We start from the raw sequence: 20,411 nt of genomic DNA on the forward strand, positions 1-20,411 counted from the left end.
AACCCTAACCCTAACCCTAACCCTAACCCTAACCCTAACCCTAACCCATTGTCCTACTGCAAGTTACATATGAGACTAATGTGTTTTGTTCTCTTGTATGTTATAATGTTGTCTATTGCTTAGACTAATTTTTTTAAATTTTATAACCACACCCACTCATTCCTTTTACTACAAAGCTTAAAATCATTTGAATATTTGTTTTTTAATTAAATTTTTATTTTTTATATTAATTACAGTTTATTTACTTTGTATACCAGCTGTAGCCCCCTCCCTCATTCCCTCCCAATCCCACCCGCACTCCCTCATCTCCTCCCTGCCCCTCTCTAAGTCCACTGATAGGGGAGGTCCTCCTCCCCTTCCATCTGACCCTAGCTTATCAGGTCTCATCAGTACTGGCTGCAATGTCCTCCTCTGTGGCCTTGTTATGCTGCTCCTCCCAAGGGGGTTGGGGAGGTCAAAGACCTAGCCACAGAGTTCATGCCAGAGACAGTCCCTGTTCCCCTGATTAGGGAAGCCACTTGGAGACTGAGCTGCCATGGGCTATGTCCTAGCACGGATTCTAGGTTATATCCATGCATGGTCCCTGGTTGGAGAACCAGTCTCTGGCAAGCCCCTGTGCCCAGATATATTTGGTCCTTGTGGAACTCCTGTTCTCTCCAGGTCTTACTAATTATCTCTTCTTTCATATGATTCCCTGCACTCTGCCCAAAGTTTGGCCATGAGTCTCAGCATCTGCTTTGATACACTGTTAGGTAGAGTCTTTCAGAGGCCCTCTATGGTAGGCTTCTGTCCTGCTTCTCGTTTTCTCCTACTTTTAATATGTCTTTCTGAATGAGGATTGATCCTCTTACCCAGGGTCCTCCTTCTTGCTTAATTTCTTTAGGTGTACAAATTTTAATATGTTTATTGTATATATGCCTAATATCTACTTATAAGTGAGTATATACTGTGTGTTTTTTTTTTTTTTTCTGCTTCTGGGATACCTCACTCAGGATGATCTTTCCTAGATCCCACCATTTGCTTGAAAATTTCATGATTTCCTTGTTTTTAATTGCTGAGTAGTAGTATTCCATTGTGTAAATATACCATAGTTTCTGTATCCATTCTTCTGTTGAGGGACATCTGGGTTGTTTCCAGGTTCTGGCTATTATGAAAAAAAGCTGCTGTGAACATGGTTGAACAAATATCCTTGTTGTATACTTGAGCATCTTTCGGATATATGCCTAGGAGTGGTATAGCTGGATCTTGAGGAAGCACTATTCCTAATTGTCTGAGAAAGTGCCAGGTTGATTTCCAAAGTGGTTGTACAAGTTCACATTCCCACCAGCAATGGAAGAAGGCTCCCCTTTTTCCACATCCTCTCCAGCGTGTGTTGTCACTTGAGTTTGTTTTTTACAATTTATTCACTTTATATCCCCCCTGTACCTCCCTTCCTACTCCCCTTCCAATCCCACCCTCCCCCTTCCCCACCCCTGTCCCTCTCCCAGTCCACTGATAAGGGAGGTCCTCCTCCTCTTCCCTCTGATCCTAGTCTATCAGGTCTCATCAGAAGTGGCTGCTTGTCTTCTTCTGTGGCCTGGTAAGGCTGCTCCCCCACCTCAGGGGCAGGTGATCAAAAAGCAGGCCAATCAGTTCCTGTCAGAGACAGTCCCTGTCCCCATTACTAGGGAGGTCACTTGGACACTGAACTGTCAGAAGCTACCTCCGTGCAGGGGTTCCAGGCCATCTCCATGAGTGGTCCTTGGCTGGAGTATCAGTTTCAGAAAAGACCCCTGTGCCCAGAGTTTTTGGATCTGTTGCTGTCCTTGTGGAGCTCCTGTCCTCTCCAGGTCTTACTATCTCCCACTTCTTTCATAAGATTCCCTGCACTCTGCCCAAACTTTGGCTATGAGTCTCAAGCATCTGCTTTGATACCCTGCAGGGTAGAGCCTTTCAGAGGTCATCTGTGGTAGGCTCCTGTTCTGTTCCGTTTTATCCCTCTTCCGATGTCCTTCCTCTTTTCCTTTCTGAATGGGGATTGAGCATCTGTTTTTTTTTTATTTTTATTATTTAACATATTTTTAATTTATTTTTTTATTAATTACAGTTTATTCACTTTGTATCCCCCCATAAGTTCCTCCCTCTTACCCTCCCAGTCCCACCCTCCCTCCTCCTTCTTCGCTCATGCCCCTCCCCAATTCCACTGATAAAGGAGGTCCTCCTCCCCTTCCTTCTTATCTTAGTCTATCAGATCACATCATGAATGGCTGCATTGTCATCTTCTGTGGCCTGGTAGGGCTGTTCTCCCCTCAGGGGGAGGTGATCAAAGAACAGGCCTATCAGATTATGTCAGAGGCAGTCCCTCTTCCCATTACTATGGAACCCACTTGGACACTAAACTGCCATGGACTATATCTGTGCAGGGGTTCTAGGTTATCTCCATGCATGGTACTTGGTTGGAGTATGAGTCTCTGTGAAGACCCCTGTATTCAAATTTTCTGGTTCTGTTGCTCTCCTTGTGGGGTTCCTGTCCTCTCCAGATCTTACTATTTCCCACTTCTTACATAAGATTCCCTGCACTTTGCCCAACAGTTAGCCATAAGTCTCAGTGTCTGCTTTGATAGTCTGCAGGGCAGAGCCTTTCAGAGGCCCTCTGTGGCAGGTTCCTAGGTTTTTTCCTGTTTTCTTCTTCTGAGCATTTTAACCAGAGTCCTCCTTCCTCATTAGCTCCCTTAGGTGTACAGATTTTGGTATGTTTATCCTATATTATATGTCTAATATCCACTTATGAGTGAGTATATACCGTGTGTGTCTTTCTGCTTCTGGGATACCTCACTCAGGATGATCTTTTCCAGTTCCCACCATTTACCTGCAAATTTCATGATTTTTTTGGGTTTTTTTTAATTTTTATTTTTCTTTTTAGTTACAATTTGTTAACTCTGTGTCCCAGCTGTATCCCACTCCCTCATTCCCTCCCCCTCCCCAGATTTTCTTGTTTTTATCGCTGAGTAATATTCCATTGTGTAGATGTACCACAATTTTTGTATCCATTCCTCAACTGAGGGGCATCTGGGCTGTTTCCAGCTTCTGGCTAGTACAAATAAGGCTGCTACAAACATGGTTGAGCGATGTCCTTGTTGTATACTTGAGCGTCTTTTAGATATATGCTAAGGAGTGATATAGCTGGATCTTGAGGAAGCGCTATTCCTAATTGTCTGGCATTTGAATTTTTGTAAAGACAAATGTAGGCTTATATTTTTCACCAAACCTGCTTTATTTAGGATTCTTAAGTACCTTTACCTCCCTTTCAAACCCACATCCTTAGGTAGGAGATCAATAGGGAAAAGGGCTGTAGACTTCCTTTATCTACTTCCTGCTGATTAGGGTTGATGGCTATTTAGGGGATTACCAAGCTCAGTCATCAGGATACCAGCAGTCCAGTCCAAAGGCCAACACCAAGCAGCAACTCGAAGTCTGCGAAAGCCACAAGATTGTCCAAAGAAACTCCCTAGAACATTTATATATATAAATTTATTGGAAGGGGAGGAGCACCTCCCCTATCAGTTGGAAGAGGGCAAGGAGGAGATGAGGGAGGGAGAGTGGGATTGGAAGGGAAAGAGAGAGGGTGCTACGGCAAGGATAAAAGTGAATGACCTGTGATTCAAATAAAATAAAATTAAAAAACTGTAAAAAAATGAAAATTATATATATATATATATATATATATATATATATATATATATATATATAGTCTGTCAGAAGAGGAATACAATTGTTCCTTGGCTATTTCATCCTTCAGGCAAAGTATGGAATCTGTGAGGCCCTATGTTATATTTCTGCCTTTCTTCACTGCAATTCTCGTGGGTTCATGGCTGCAGCTGAAGCATGCACTGCAGTAAAAGTCTTATCTGATGAGTTCCACTTAAAGCATCAAGTGAGGGATTGTTCCACTAATTACTTCAAATGAGAGCCAATGGTCACATTAGTGGAAAAATATTTCTGCACATTTTATTCATCATTGCAGACCATGATAGTTCAGAACATGACTTCAAATCCTGACCTTGTCAACCCAGTAAGGCCTAGAGTGCCAAAGTAACTCGTAGCTCTCTTAAACTTATATTTTTCTCATGGTGGGAGGAAGTTAACAACACCCATCTCAGTGTGTCATGGTGGTGATGTAGCAGGATAACGCACAGACTGGGTCCAGCATAGAGTAGCAATATAACTCATCTTAAGTGGGAACTGATTGTTGACATAGGAATTGTTTCATTACAACAAATGTAGTTTTTAACTTCAGTGAGTAAGCGATAGTAGAAGTTGTTTAGGAGTATGTTCCATTGCATATATTTTTGGAATAGCTACAATGAATCATGCTCAAAAAGAAAATATTTTAAAATATTTTTTTTCAAGCATCACCAAAGAAACAAATAAATGCACTGAGAATAGATTGATTCACATGCCTTATTTTTCCTTTCCTGTGGATGTTGTGTGAACTCATAATGAACAAGCTTTATGAGAAAAAAGTATTGCTATTTCTTCCCAGGCTTCTTACTCATGTTCTAGAAGACAGAGCCCCCTGAAAGGTATAACATGCATTTTCATTCATGCCAGTTTTACAAGACTTAATCTATGTATTGAAGTAAAGCAGGCAGAACAACAAGTCTTTCCTACACCCTCCAGAAACCACCAGTTTTGTCTAACAGAGACTGTCTGGCCACCACCACAGCACACTGGCTTCTGTTCTGAATGGAAGAGTTGAAATGCCCAGCAGGGCCAAAGGTTCTAGGTGTTGCGAACAGCCACAGCTGTAATTTCCAACCTTGATATTGAGCAAGTCCCAAAAGCCATTTAGCATTCTTCATTGTTCTACTCTTACAGCCACATCTTTATGAATCTTAATTAGCCACAGCCAATTCACTACACAGTTTTATGCTCCAAATAAAGGTCACCAGCATTCGTAAATGAAACATTATTAAAGCTCAAATCACACATTGATCCCAACACCTTAATAGTGGGAGGCTTCAGCACCCTACTTTCACCAAAGAACAGATCATTAAGACAGAAGCTAAATGGGGAAATAATGACACTTACAGAGGTCCTAAATCAAATGAACCTAATAGATGTCTACAGAACTTTTCAGCCAAACTCAAATGAGTATACCTTCTTCGCAGCACCTCACAGAACCTTCACAAAAAATTATAACCAGCACAAAGCAAACCTCAACAGATATAAGAAGACTGAAATAATCCCATGTATCATATCAGACCACCATGGCATAAAACTAGACCTCAACAAAATAACAAAAAGCCTACATACACATGGAAACTAAACAACTCTCTACTCATTGACAGCTTAGTGAGGGAAAAAATGAAAAACAAAATTAGAGACTTCTTAAAATTCAATGAAAATGAAAGCACAACTTACCCAAACTTAAGGGACACAAAGAAAGCAGGGGTAAGAGGAAATTTGATAGCAATAAGTGCATTCAGAAAGAAGTTTGAGACATCTCATACAAGCAACTTAACAGCACACCTAAAAGCCCTAGAAAAATAAAAGAATCAGACACACCCAAGAAGAGTGGACTATTGGAAATAATCAAACTTAAATAATCAAACTCAGAGCTAAAATCAATGAATTAGAAACAAAGAAAGCAATTCAAAGAATCAATGAAACCAAGAGCTGGTTCTTTGAGAAAATCAACAATACAGACAAACTCTTAGCCAAACTAACTAAAAGGCTGAGAGAAACTATCTAAATAAGCAAATTCAGAAATTAAAAGGGAGATATATTGACAGAGACTGAGAAAATCCAAACAATTATTATGCTTTACTACAAAAGCCTATATGCCACAAAATTTGAACACCAAAATGAAATGGATAATTTTCTTGATAGAGTCCATTTACCAAAATTAAATCAAGATTGGGCAAATAGATTAAGTTGTCCTATATCCCCCAAGGAAATAGAAGCAGTCATCAAAATTCTTTCTTCCAAAAAAAAAAAAAAAAAGCTCAGGGCCAGATGGTTTCAGCACAGAATTCTACCAGACCTTCAAAGAAAAGCTAACTCCACGTCTCTTCAAAATATTCCACAAAATAAAAACAGAATGAACATTACCAAACCCATTCTATAAGGCCACAGTCTCCTTGAAACCTAAACCATGCAAGAACAAACAAAAAAAAGAACTTCAGACCTATCTCTCTTATGAACATTGATGAAAAAATATTCAATAAAATACTCACAAACTGAATCCAAGAACACATAAAAGATATCATCCACCATGACTAGGTACGCTTAATCCCAGGCATGCAGAGGTGGTTCAGTATATGGAAATCCATCAATGTAATCCACCACATAAACAAACTGAAGGAGAAAAACCACGTGATCATCTCCTTAGATTCTGAAAAAAGCATTTGCCAAAATCAAAAACCCATTCAAATTTAAAGTCTTTGAGAGATCAGAGATGCAAGGCACATATCTAAACATAGTAAAGATAATATAAAGCAAGCCTATAGCTAACATCAAACTAAACAGGGAGAAACTGAAATCAGGGACAAGGCAAGGCTGCCCACTCTCTCTGTATGTCTTCAACATAGTACTTGAAGTCCTAGCTAGAGCAATAAGACAACTAAAGGAGATCAATGGGATAAAAATTGGAAAGGAAGAAGTCAAAGTTAAACCATTTGCAGATGATATGATAGTATACATGGGTAACCCAAAATATTCAACCTGAGAACCCCTCCAGCTGATAAATACCTTCAGCAAAGTGGATGGATACAAAATTAACACACAAAAATGAATAAATAAATAAATAGCCCTACTGTATATGAAAGACAAAAGGGCTGAGAAGGAAATTAGCGAAACTACACCCATCAAAATAGCCACTAACAACATAGAGCACTTTGGGGTGACTCTAACCAAGCAAATAAAAGACCTGTTTGAAAAAAACTTCAAGTCTCTGAAGAAAGAAATTGAAGAAGGTATCAGAAGATGGAAATATCTCCTATGCTCATGGATCAGTAGGATTAACATAGTAAAACTGGCCATCCTGCCAAAAGCAATCTACAGATTCAATGCAATTCCCATCAAAATACCAACATAATCCTTTACAGAACTTGAAATAACAATTCTCAATATCATATGGAAAAAAAAAAACAGAATTGTTAAAACAACCCTATACAACAACACATCATCTGGAGGTATCTCCATCCCTGATCTCATGCTATACTACAAAGCAATAGTAATGAAAACTTCATGATACTGGCATAGAAACAGAATAATGGATGAATGGAATTGAATAGAAGACCCAGAAATAAACCCACACACTTATGGACACCTGATCTTTGACAAAGATGCCAAAACCATACAATGGAAAAAAAAAAAAAGCATCTTCAACAAATGGTGCTCATCTAACTGGATGTCTACATGTAGAAAAATGCAAATAGATCCATATTTATCACCCTGTACAAAATTAAGTCCAAGTGGCTCTCAAGACCTCAACATAAAACCAAACACACTAAACCTGTTAAAGAAAAAGTGGGAAAGACTAGAACTTATTGGCACAGGAGATAACTTCTTGAACAGAACACCAACAGTATAGGCCTAAGATCAACAATCAATAAATGAGACCTCATGAAACTGAAAAGCTTCTGGAAAGCAAAGGACACTATCATCAGAACAAACAAGAGACTACAGACTTCGAAAGGATCTTCACCAAACCTATATCTCACAGAGGCTAATATCCAGAATATATAAAGAACTCAAACTCCGGGGCAAGATGGCAGCACCGGGAGGACTCTCATTCTGAGGAGAAGCACAGCAGGATTGGCACAGTGACCAGCAATCAGAACTCGCGACCATAAAACACAAGTGGTTGTGTTTCACAGGTGAGAGGATACCCCACGGTGGGGGATTCAATTAGCTTTAACTCACCCAACTAAACCGCGGAAGAAATCCCAGTTCCTCAAGGCGCTTGGTCGCCAGCCCAGAGCTACACGCCAGCGCGATCTGGTCACAGTTCCAGACTGAACTGTGGGCCCACAACATCATAGACTGGATTTCCCAGTGGAGAGATAACCCCACGGAGCAGGAAACAATTGGGACCGACCTCAGGTTACCCAGACATCCCCTGGAAAAGACTCGGGTTCCCGGGTGCCCCAAGAGCCAGCCCGGACCCAGAGCCGGGACCCAGGCTCCTGCACGGAGCCCTGCCTATGTGCCTGATTCGGCGCCTCAGATAGAACTGTGGGCACCAGGGCACCAGGGCACCAGACTGCGTGTGTCTGGCAGGAGGAAACCCCCAGTGGAGGGGGTCAGCAGCTCTAACGCTTAGGACACCCAGCACCAAAACACTTCCTGGACTCACACAGACTCTAGTGCAGGCAGGAGTGTTGTGCTCTGCTACCATTGTTGAGTTCCCCTGGGTCACTGGGACACACAGCTGCATCCTCGGACCTGCAGGAGCCTGAGAGCCATTACAGCAGCCCTCGGATACTGTGCCAGGGATCAACCAGTTGTCCCTGGCTGGACTGTCAAACTGTGGGAATCCCTGGTCTTCCAAGAAGGCTGCACGCACAGTGTCTGGACCAGAGCAGTGCCTGCAGCCGCCATCCCAGACAGAGACACACAGCTTCTGGTCCAGAGTGAGGCACCCAGCCTCCAGACCAGAGCAGTGCCCCCAGGTGCCAACTGAACCTAGGTGCACATTCTCCAGGTCCAGAGCGGAGCAATCAGCCTCTGGCCCAGAGACTTGCTGAGTGTACCTCCCACTTTCCCGGACAGAACTGTGCGCCCCAGGATAACAGACTGAGTTTCCCTGTTGGGAGAAAACCCCACAGCTAGGGAATCAGTAGGTTCTTCAAGAGGACTGTACATGGAAATTTAGTGAGCAGCAGCACACTAAATTTATAACAAGAAACCCAGCACTGGGGCAGCTGTCTTGAGAACTTCTATGGGTAGGAGGAGATCCCCCCCTGCCTAACATAGACCACAGCTACTACTCAGGGCTATAAACCTGAGGTGAGCAGTGGCAACTCCGGAGAAACACTGGCCATACAGTGACCATAACCAAAAAGCAGAGAAGGACTCCTTCAGAAAAAAATCATCTTCCGGCCAAGGGGATACTCCCTACCTCAGGACTCCAGGAAGCACAGAAACTAACAGCCAAAACCTAAATCAGCCCAATGGGTAGAGGTCACCGTAAAAGCTCAACCAACAAAAGACAGAGCAATATGGCATCTCCAGAACCCAGCCATCCAGGGGCGAACAGCCCTGAACAATGCAGCATAATAGAAGATCAAGAAGATGACCTTACATTTATGTTAATGAAGAGGATAATAGAGGAAACAAATAAAATACGTAAAGAATTAGAGGAAGATAAAACCAAACAGATCATGGCTATCAGTAAAGAAATGGAGGAAGATAAAGACAAGCAGATTAGGGCCATCCATGAAGAAATACGGGAAGATGCAGCCAAACAGCTTGTGGCCTTCAGAGAAGAAATAATTAAATCACTGAAAGAAATCAAAGAGACAGAGTTGAAGGTACTAAAAGAAAAAGAGGAAAATACAATCAGACAGGTGAAGGAAGTAAACAAAACAACTCAAGACCTGAAGATAGAACTAGAAAATTTACAGAAAACACAAATGGGGGAAATAATGGAGAGGAAGAATTTAGGGAAGAAAACAGGAACTACAGAGACAAGCATAACCAACAGACTACAAGAAATGGAAGAAAGAATCTCAAGTGTAGAAGATACAATGGAAGAAATCGATGTATCTGTCAAAGAAAATGTTAAATCCAAAAAATTCCTGACACAGACCGTCCAAGAAATCCAAGACTATATGAAAAGACAAAACCTAAGAATAATAGGAATAGAGGAAAAAGAAGACTCCCTTCTCCAAGGCCCAGAAAATATTTTCAACAAAATCATTGAAGAAAATTTCCCCAAGTTAAAGGAAAAGCCAATAAGGATACATGAGTCCTACAGAACACCCAACAAATTTGACCAGAAAAGAAAATCCTCCCGCCACATAATAATCAAAACAGTAAGTATACAGAACAAAGAAAAAATACTAAAAGCTGCAAGGGAAAAAGGCCAAGTAACATATAACAGCAAACCCATTAGACTCACCCCTGACTTTTCAACAGAAACTATGAGAGCCAGAAGGGCCTGGACAGATATCATGCAGACCCTAAAAGAACACAGATGTCAACCCAGGCTACTATACCCTGCAAAACTCTCAGTCCTCATAGACGGAGAAAACAAGATATTCAATGACAAAAACAAATTTCAACAATACCTACACACAAATCCAGCATTGCAGAAGACACTGGAAGGGAAAATACAACCCAAGAAAATTAGCTTCTGTCAAGAAAACAAAGGAAATAATTAACCTTACTACAACAAAACAAAAAGCAACCAAGCACACAACCTTATGACCACAGCCAACATCAAAATCAAAGGATCTAACAGCCACTGGTCATTAATCTCTCTCAACATCAATGGACTCAACTCTCCAGTAAAAAGACACAGATTAACAGAATGGATACGTAAATAAAACCCAGCAATCTGTTGCATACAAGAAGTCAAATTATCACTATTTGCAGATGATATGATAGTATACATGAGTGACCCCAAAAACTCTACGAGGGAACTCCTACAGCTGATAAACACCTTCAGCAAAGTGGCTGGATACAAAATTAACTCAAAAAAATCAGTAGCACTCCTGTATACAAAAGACAAAAGGGCTGAGAAAGAAATTAGAGAAGCAACACCATTCACAATAGCCACAAATGACATAAAGTACCTTGGTGTAACCCTAACCAAGCAAGTCAAAGACTTGTATGAAAAAAATTTCATGTCTCTGAAGAAAGAATTAGAGGAAGATATGAGAAGATGGAAAGATCTCCCATGCTCATGGCTTGGCAGGATTAACATAGTAAAAATGGCCATCTTACCAAAAGCAATCTACAGATTTAATGCAATTCCCATCAAATTGCCAACACAATTCTTTACAGACCTGGAAAGAAAAATTCTCAAATTCGTATGGAATAACAAGAAACCGAGAATTGCTAAAACAATCCTCTACAATAAAAGATCTTCTGGAGGTATCTCCATCCCCGATCTCAAGCTGTACTATAGAGCAACAGTTATAAAAACTGCATGGTACTGGCATAGAAACAGAATGGTGGATCAATGGAATCGAACAGAAGACCCAGAAATAAACCCAAACACTTACGGACACCTGATTTTTGACAAAGATGCCAAAACCATACAATGGAAAGAAGATAGCATCTTCAACAAATGGTGCTGGTCCAACTGGATGTCTACATGTAGAAAAATGAAAATAGATCCATAATTCTCACCCTGCACAAAACTGAAGTCCAAGTGGATCAAAGACCTCAACATAAAACCAGACACATTGAATCAGCTAGAAAAAAAAGTGGGGAATACCCTAGAACTCATTGGTACAGGAGAAAACTTCCTGAACAGAACACCAACAGCACAGGCTCTAAGAGCAACAATCAATAAATGGGACTTCATGAAATTGAAAAGCTTCTGTAAAGCAAAGGACACTGCCATCAAAACAAAGCAACTGCCTACAGATTGGGAAAGAATCATCACCAACCCTTTATCGGACAGAGGACTCATATCCAATATATATAAAGAACTAAACAAGCTGAAAAGCAATAAACCAACTAATCCACTTAAAAAATGGGGAACAGAGCTAAAGAGAGAATTCTCTGTAGAGGAATATCGAATGGCAGAGAAGCACTTAAAGAAATGCTCAACCTCATTAGCCATTAGGGAAATGCAAATCAAAACAACCCTGAGATTTCACCTTACACCCATCAGAATGGCCAAGATGAAAAACTCAAGTGACAACACATGCTGGAGAGGTTGTGGAGAAAGGGGAACCCTTCTTCACTGCTGGTGGGAATGTAAACTGGTACAACCACTGTGGAAATCAATCTGGCGCTTTCTCAGACAACTAGGAATAGCGCTTCCTCAAGATCCAGCCATACCACTCCTAGGCATATACCCAAAAGAGGCTCAAGTACACAAAAAGGACATTTGCTCAACCATGTTTGTAGCAGCTTTATTTGTAATAGCCAGAAGCTGGAAACAACCCAGATGCCCCCCAACTGAAGAATGGATGCAGAAACTTTGGTACATCTATACAATGGAGTATTACTCAGCAATGAAAAAGAAGGAAATCATGAAATTTGCAGGTAAATGGTGGGACCTGGAAAGGATCATCCTGAGTGAGTTGTCCCAGAAGCAAAAAGACAGGCATGGTATATACTCACTCATATAAACATACAACATAGAATTAACCCACTAAAATCTGTACATCTAAACAAACTAAGCAAAAGAGAGGACCCTAACTAAAATGTTCAATCCCCATCCTGAAAGGCAAAGAGGATGGACATCAGAAGAAAAAGAATATAGGAAACAAACTCGGAACCTGCTACAGAGGGCCTCTGAAAGCCAGAAGAAAACAGGAAACAACCTTGAAACCTGCCACAGAGGGCCTCTGAAAGATTCTGCAGTATAGACTGTCAAAGCAGATGCTGAGCCTGATGGCCAACTGATGGGCAGAGTGAATGGAATTTTATGTAAGAAGTGGGAAATAGTAAGAGCTGGAGGGGACGGGAACTCCACAAGGAGAGCACCAGAACAAGATAATTTGAACACAGGGAACTTCCCAGAAAATCATACTCTAACCAAGGACTATTTGTGGAGATCACCTGGAACCCCTGCACAGGTGTAGCCCATGGCAGTTCAGTGTCCAAGTGGGTTACATAGTAATGGGAAGAGGGACTGCCTCTGACATAAGCTGATTGGCCTGCTCTTTGATCACTTCCCCCTGAGGGGGGAGCAGCCTTATCAGGCCACAGTAGAGGACAATGCATCCACTTTTGATGAGAACTGATAGACTAAGATCAGAAAGAAGAGGAGAACCTCCCCTATCAGTGGACTTGGGGAGTGGCATGCATGCAGAAAGGGGAGGGAGGATGGGATCAGGAGGGGAGGAGGGAGGGGCTTATGGGGGGATACAAAATGAATAAAGTGTAATTAATAAAAAAAAGAACTCAAAAAATTAAAAAGCAACAAATCAAATAATCCAATTTAAAAATGGGGTAAAGAGCCAAACAGAGAATTCTTGATAGAGGAATAGCAAATGGCATACAAACACTTAAAGAAATGCTCAACATCCTTAATCATCAGGAAAATGCAAATCAAAACTGCCCTGAGATTTCATTTTACACCCATCAGAATGGCTAAGATCAAAAACTCAAGTGACAACACATGCTGGAGAGGATGTGGACAAAGGGGAACCCTCCTCCATTGCTAGTAGGATTGTAAATTTGTACAACCACTTCGGAAATCAATCTGGTGCTTTCTCAGAAAATTAAGAATAGTGTTACCTCAAGATCCAGCTATACCACTCCTAGGCATATATCCAAAAGACGCTCAAGTATGCAATAAGGTAAATTGCTCAACCATGTTCATAGAAGCTTTATTTATAATAGCCAGAATCTGGAAACAACCCAGATGTCCTTCAGCTGAAGAATGGATACAGAAATTATGGTACATTTACACAATGGAATACTACTCAGCAATTAAAAACAAGGAAATCATGAAATTTTCAGGCAAATGGTGGGAACTAGAAAAGATCATCCTGTGGGAGGTATTCCAGAAGCAGAAAAACACACATGGTATATACTCATTTGTAAGTGGATAGTAGACATATAATATAGGATAAACATATTAAAATTTGTACACCTAAAGAAATTAAGCAAGAAGGAGGAGGACCCTGGGTAAGAGAATCAGTCCTCATTCATTAAGGCAAGTGGGATAGACATAGGAAGAGAGAGAAACAGGGAACAAGACAGGAGCCTGCCACAGATGGCCTCTGAAAGACTCTACCCAGCAGGTTATCAAAGCAGATGCTGAGACTCATAGCTAAACTTCGGTCAGAGTTGAGGGAATCTTATGAAAGTAGGAGGACATAAAAAGATCTAGAGGGGACAGGAGCTCCACAAGGAGAGCAACAGAACCAAAAAATCTGGGCACAAAGGTCTTTTCTGAGACTGATTCTCTAACCAAAGACCCATGCATGGAGATAACGTAAATCCCCTGCACAGTTGTAGCCTTCAGCAGATCAGTATCCAAGTGGGTTCCCTAGTAAGGAGAACAGAGGCTGTCTCTGACATAAACTCAGTGGCTGGCTCTTTGATCACCAACCCCTGAGCGGGGAGCAACCTTACCAGGTCACAGAGGAAGACAGTGTAGCCAGTCCTGATGACACCTCATAGTCTATAGTCAGATGCAAGGGGAGGAGGATCTCCCCTAGCAGTAGACTGTGAGAGGGGCATGGGTGGAGATGAGGGATGTAGGGGGGCACTGGGGGGGGGGGAAGGAGGGAGGAAGCTACAGCTGGGATACAAAGTGAATAAATTATAATAAATAAATAATTTTTAAAAGAAACTCAAATATAGTTTTTCTAAATGATTTTCTTAATCCTTTAACTTTTTTTTAAAAGTAATAACTTGTTTGAAATCAATACATAAGATGTAATGTCTCTAATTTTACTTTTTTGAACATTCACTAACTGCTCTTCCAGAGGATCTGGATTCTATTCCTAGCAACCACGTGGCAGCTCACAACTATCTGTAACTCCAAGATCTGACACTCACAGACTTACATGCAGGCAAAACATCAATGCACATAAGATAAAAATAAATATTTTTTTTTAAAAAAAAGTTACCTCTAGCCAAGCAGCACAGTGGCACATGCCTGTAAATCGAGCACTCTGAGAGGCAGAGGCAAGTGGATCTCTGTGAGTTTGAAGCCAGCCTGATCTACAAAGAAAGCCCAGGATAGCCAAGGCTACACAGAGAAACGATGTCTCAAAAAAAAAAAAAAAAGTTACAGCTAAAGGTGCGTCTATGTGGTGAAGTGGGAGAGCATTTGGCCAATGCGTACAACATGGGATTCTATAATAAGCACTGCAAGAAGACGAGTGCTATAACAAAGCTAAGAATGGCAAGCTTTGACCATTTACTTGGGAGACTCGTGGGCTATAATAATGGCATCTCTTGTTATCTGAGATACAGCTGCTTTATTGAAACATAAAAAACTAAAACACAACTTAAAATTGAGTAATTCTTTTCTTGAAAAGAATAGCAAGTTTAACAGGCTACAATCTCGAGTGTCTTTTAAAGTTTAAAAGTATTAAGATTTAATGGGCAAGAATGACTGGTAACACATGGGAATTTCCATTTTCATTTGGTTTTAGACTTCAATAAAATTATATTTGGAATAATAACCACTCGAGTCTTGCACTTCCATTTGAGCAATCTTGGAGATGAGTCTTAAACCACAGGTAATTACTGAAGATGGCGATGCCTCTACATGTGGCTGATTTAAACAGAGCGGAACTTTTGTGTCTTAGCACTGCTTTCTTCTAGGGTTCTGGCTGAGATCTGCCAAGCAAGGGTGGGAGGAGGGATGAATATTTTAAAAATAACAAAGATGTGCTGATCTCATTTCTTCGGTCTTTCCACGCCTCCCAGTTCTCACTCCTTCCTTTCTCTTGCCTCTGCATTTCTGCCTATATTTCTTTTCATCTTACACTGGGGATCAGGGTAAGGCCAGTGGCACCTAGTGTACCTTACAGCCAACTACTGCGAGCTCACCCTTGCACTCAGGTCAGCAGGAGCCCCGCCCCTGCACTCCTGCCTATAAAGGTTGCCCCCTGCACTCTGAGGGTGGCATGTGTATAGATGTTTGGCAGAGAGTGTCAGGTTTACTTGAAGATTATTCATAAAATCAGAGTTAGAGGCAATCATGCAGACTCACTTTCCAACTTCTTGTTTGGGGCTTCTCCTTATTCTCCTGGTCTTATTCTCCTGAACACCATCCTGCTTGACCTGTAAGAACCCCCCCAAGACCAACACCAGTCTTGAGGTCTGGGGGCAGACATGTCTACTGTTAATTACATAAGATCTTGTCCCTTTAATGAATCCTCAGTTGTGTGGCAATTAAGATTTTCTTCACACTGTTTCCATCCTGACATTTGAAATGAGCAAGCTTGTGTGATTTTTCACTTCATCTTTTATTTCTTCTGTTAGTAAAATCATTATTTAAATGAAATCTTTATTGTAGTTCTAAATGGTAACTCCAAAGATCAAATGCTATGATATTCGTTTAAAATACATACCTGTGTCGACCACTTTACCCTCTGAAAATGTACAATGTCTTCTGAAATGTATATACATAAAAACAAAAAATCATTGAAAACCTCTTTTTCCATAGAAAAAAGTCAGTGTGTTGATACAAAATTATGATGTACATCACTGGCACCGCACACACTGTGTGAGAGTTCACATGAACATAATGTAGATCTCAACAGCCTGCTGTTACTTATGCCTCATCCCTCTTTGTGCTTCCTGTGAAACCTGTGTGCTTAGCTCCGCCCGTTTCTTCATCTGTAAAATGGGACTAGGAGTAATACTTAGGCTATAACTTACTGTGCATCGTTAATGGGCATCTCTTAGAATAATCCTTGGCATCGAGTCAAAATCTTGCAAGCACCAATTAGCCATTATTAAGATATGTTTCCAATTCAGAACGCCAGCAGTGAACAACAGGTCAAAGTTCTTTCTACTCAAGATATTGTCATTATAACAAACACCCCTGGTGCTCAATTTCTCACATACAACCTTCAAGTGGCCCCAGAATTAGTCCTATCGTGTCCTGATCTCACCATGGATCTCTACCCTGTGCTGCTCTTTCAGTGATTTTCCATTTGATCCTATTAGCATGCTGGCCACATAGCTCTTCCCTCTAGGGAATCCTACAAACTTTTTGAGTTAGGCTTGGGAGCCTAAAACAATTATCCTAGTAATTCTAAGAAGAATTACAAAGAATTGTTCAAATCAATCAGGTTCTACCCCTGGAGCTATAATAAATCCTTCAGACTTCACAGTGCTTCACACTGGAGGAGCAGTAGAGAGGATGTGGGGAAGACTAACCCAATCCCCTCTAGGTTGCCACATACTTGTGAGCTAATGCTCCAGGGAATGTTTTTCTGAGTTCTGACATTCATCACTGTTTAGCTCCTATGGTATGGATTATGCATATTTTAAACAAACACTCTAATACCACGCTAGTTCCTACTCCCTTAAGGAATTTATAATTCCTTAAATTGATATCCTGGCTGCTTAATCACAGTGTGCATATGAACAATAGCACTGAAAGTAGACTTTAAATGAAACCTTGCCTTTGTTTCTTGTTACTTTTGTAACCATGGATGAAGTTGTTGTCCACCATACTGAGCCTCAGTTTTTTCACTTGAAAAAAAAATGAGGATAACACCACATTTACAATGTAAAATTAGGGGCTTAAGAGATGGATCAGTGGTTAAGAGCACTGGCTTACAACCATCTGTAATGGGATCTGATGCCCTCTTCTGTCTTGCAAACATACACGCAAATAGAATATTCATGTACATAAAATATATAAATAAATAAATCTTTATAACATGATATTGGGAAGAAATAAGATAAACTATGGAAAATATGCAAAAGAACCTGGCGTGTATTAATCATTATTGTTTCTTAAAAACTGACTTGTACGGGACAGTGGTGGTGCCCAACTTAAGCCCCAGTGCTCAGGAAGCAGAGGCAAGCAAATCTCTGAATTCAAGACCAGCCTGGTCTACAGAGCAAGTTCCAGGATATCCAGGGCTATGCAGAGAACCTCTATCTTGAGGGGAAAAAAAAGAAAAAAGAAAAACCCTGCCTTGTGAGAAGCTGACTAAGAGCTCCATAAGACCCAGCACTCAGGCTGGGAGACTCACAAACTTCCAGTAACTGAAGGTTCAAGGAATGCAAGGACTTCTTTTGGCCTTTGTAAGCATTGGCACACGAGGCACCCATATGTAGAGAGAGAGACATACCTATACATAAATTAAAAACAAATATTAAAACACCTGTCTTGTACAATATGGTAAAATAATTGTTCCTTATTACAATCAGCCAAATACAGTGTCTACTGCATGGGGCACTAGAACTCTAAAACTGAAACAAATAATCTCTAACTATGGTCAGCAGACAAAGGGGGAAGTGTTTTCTAGCTGCAGAGTGCTTTTCACCTGTCCTGAGAGCACACCGCAGACATATCAGACTGTTCACACCAAAAAAAAAGAAGAAGAAGGAAGTAAAGGAGGAAGAGGATGAGGAGGAAGGAGGAGAAAGAAGAGGTGGTGGAAGAGGAAGTAGAGAAGGAAGAAGAAGACAAAGAAGAGGCAGAAGCATAAGAAGAAGAAGAAGGAGAAGGAGAAGGAGGAGAAATTATTTCCTAATGCCCTTTGCTAGCATAATCTCTGTTTATCTCTGAGATAGCCTGAAAATGTTTTCAAGTTGGAACCAAAAAGGGAAATTATCTATCCTATTTTTAACACTAATATTTTAGAAAAACAGACCCTGAGAAATGATTACACGTTAAGCTGTCTTAGAAAACAAGTCAGGGAATAAATTAGCTGAACATAAACTATTTTTAGAACCATTAACAATCTGTATGACCCCCAACCCTTCCCCAATGAATCTTCCAATTTGCCACACGCTATTTTATACTTTTGTTAAAATCTCTTTATGCATTCACATTACTTATTCACAGCCAGGAGATCAGAGCCCTAAAACAGAAATCACATTAAATGCTGCAGACAGAACGTGGCAAGGCTGTAAAATTACCCATCCATAGTTATGGAGCAGTTATTAACCCTGTGGCAACAGGCCAATTTAGAGAAGTTATTTAAAGTTGTCACTCAAGGAGCGTTAACACTCTGTGGTCCCATATTTTCCACATCAATTACATTTGATTCATACATTTTCACTTCTGTAATGCCCAACATTTGGCCATTGATACATCCAGTCTTTTGTAGCTAGTTATTTTTAAACAGAAATTGTACTTTATATTTTGACAATAAATTCATGGAGTACTTTTATGCTCTTGTTTTGAATTTTACACTATCCTTCAACAGTCAAATTCTGAAAATTCAATGGCCTCAGCTGCTATCCCCATGAGTCTGAGTAAGTAAATAAATAAATATAGGTGTTCTGTACCTGAGTAGAAGAGTTGAGGTGGAGAAAGTATGAACCATTTCTAGATACCCTGTGATAACTGTTCTTGTCAACATACTGATTAAAATTTAATCAAATGTATTCAAGGCATGGCAAAATGCCTCATCAAGTTTGCCACACAAGCTTGACAACCCAAGTTCTATTCTCGGAGGCCTCAGTATAAGGAAATAACCAAGTCCTGGAGTTACACACTGATCTCCATGTGTGCACCCTATTGTACATACACACACACACACACACACACACACACACACGCACATGCACACCAAAAATAGATGTTAACACACCAAATGTTAAAGAAAATAATATATTTCTATCTATCTCCTATTTTTTATATATTAATTACAGTTTATTCGTTTTGTAGCCCCCTTCCTCATTTTCTCCCTATCCCACCCTCCCTCCCTCATCTCCTCCCATGCCCCTCTCCAAGCTTTAAGATTACTTTGCATCATGAGGTAACTGAACAAATTTCTATTAAAAATGTAAAGAATAATATGAAAATTCTCTTTACTGAGAAATTCAAACTACATCAAAGTGAAAAGTAAAAAACAAAATAATTCCAAGAGGCAAGGAAGCACTTACTGCTAATTAGTTTGTATTGTAAATAAGGACAAGTCTTAAAATTCCTTTTAAAATGTTCTTGATTTCATAGTAATACTTACAAAAGTACAACATAACTTAAACAAACAGAAGCAAGGTTAAGCAATGTTACTTATCAATATATTGCATACATTTATGGTTTTTCAAAGCAAACAAATGTTAGCCATTGATTTATAGTTAATCATGAGTGCAAAATATAAGTATGACTCGGGACTGTCTGAAGAAGAAGTAGGGCTGTGAGAGGAAGAGCAGAGAAATGAACACTACTGCTGGTACTCCAGACCGTCTGGTGTTAAGCATGCTGTTCAGGACAGCCCATCCGGTCAGCAAAGATGTTTTACTGCAAAACCATATCTGTTTATGGGCTGTCGGTTGATATTCCATCAATGCCTTTTCCTAGGCATTGATAAAGTCATGAAAATATTTTTAAATTATATTTTTTTACTTTTATTAAAATATATTTACGTCATTTCTTCTTCCATTTTCTCACTCTCAACCTTCCCATATACTCCTTCTTAATCTTTCATATTCATAGTTTCTATTTTCATTAGTTGTTGTTACAAACATGTATGAGCATATGTGTGTTTCCAAACATGTACAGACAACATGCTAAGTCTGTATAATGTTACTTGTACACACACACACACACACACACACACACACACACACACACACACACA

This window comes from Psammomys obesus, unplaced genomic scaffold (genome assembly GCF_907164565.1).
Source record: "Psammomys obesus unplaced genomic scaffold, mPsaObe1.curated_primary_1811, whole genome shotgun sequence".
In the NCBI taxonomy this organism is placed as follows: Eukaryota; Metazoa; Chordata; class Mammalia; order Rodentia; family Muridae; genus Psammomys; species Psammomys obesus.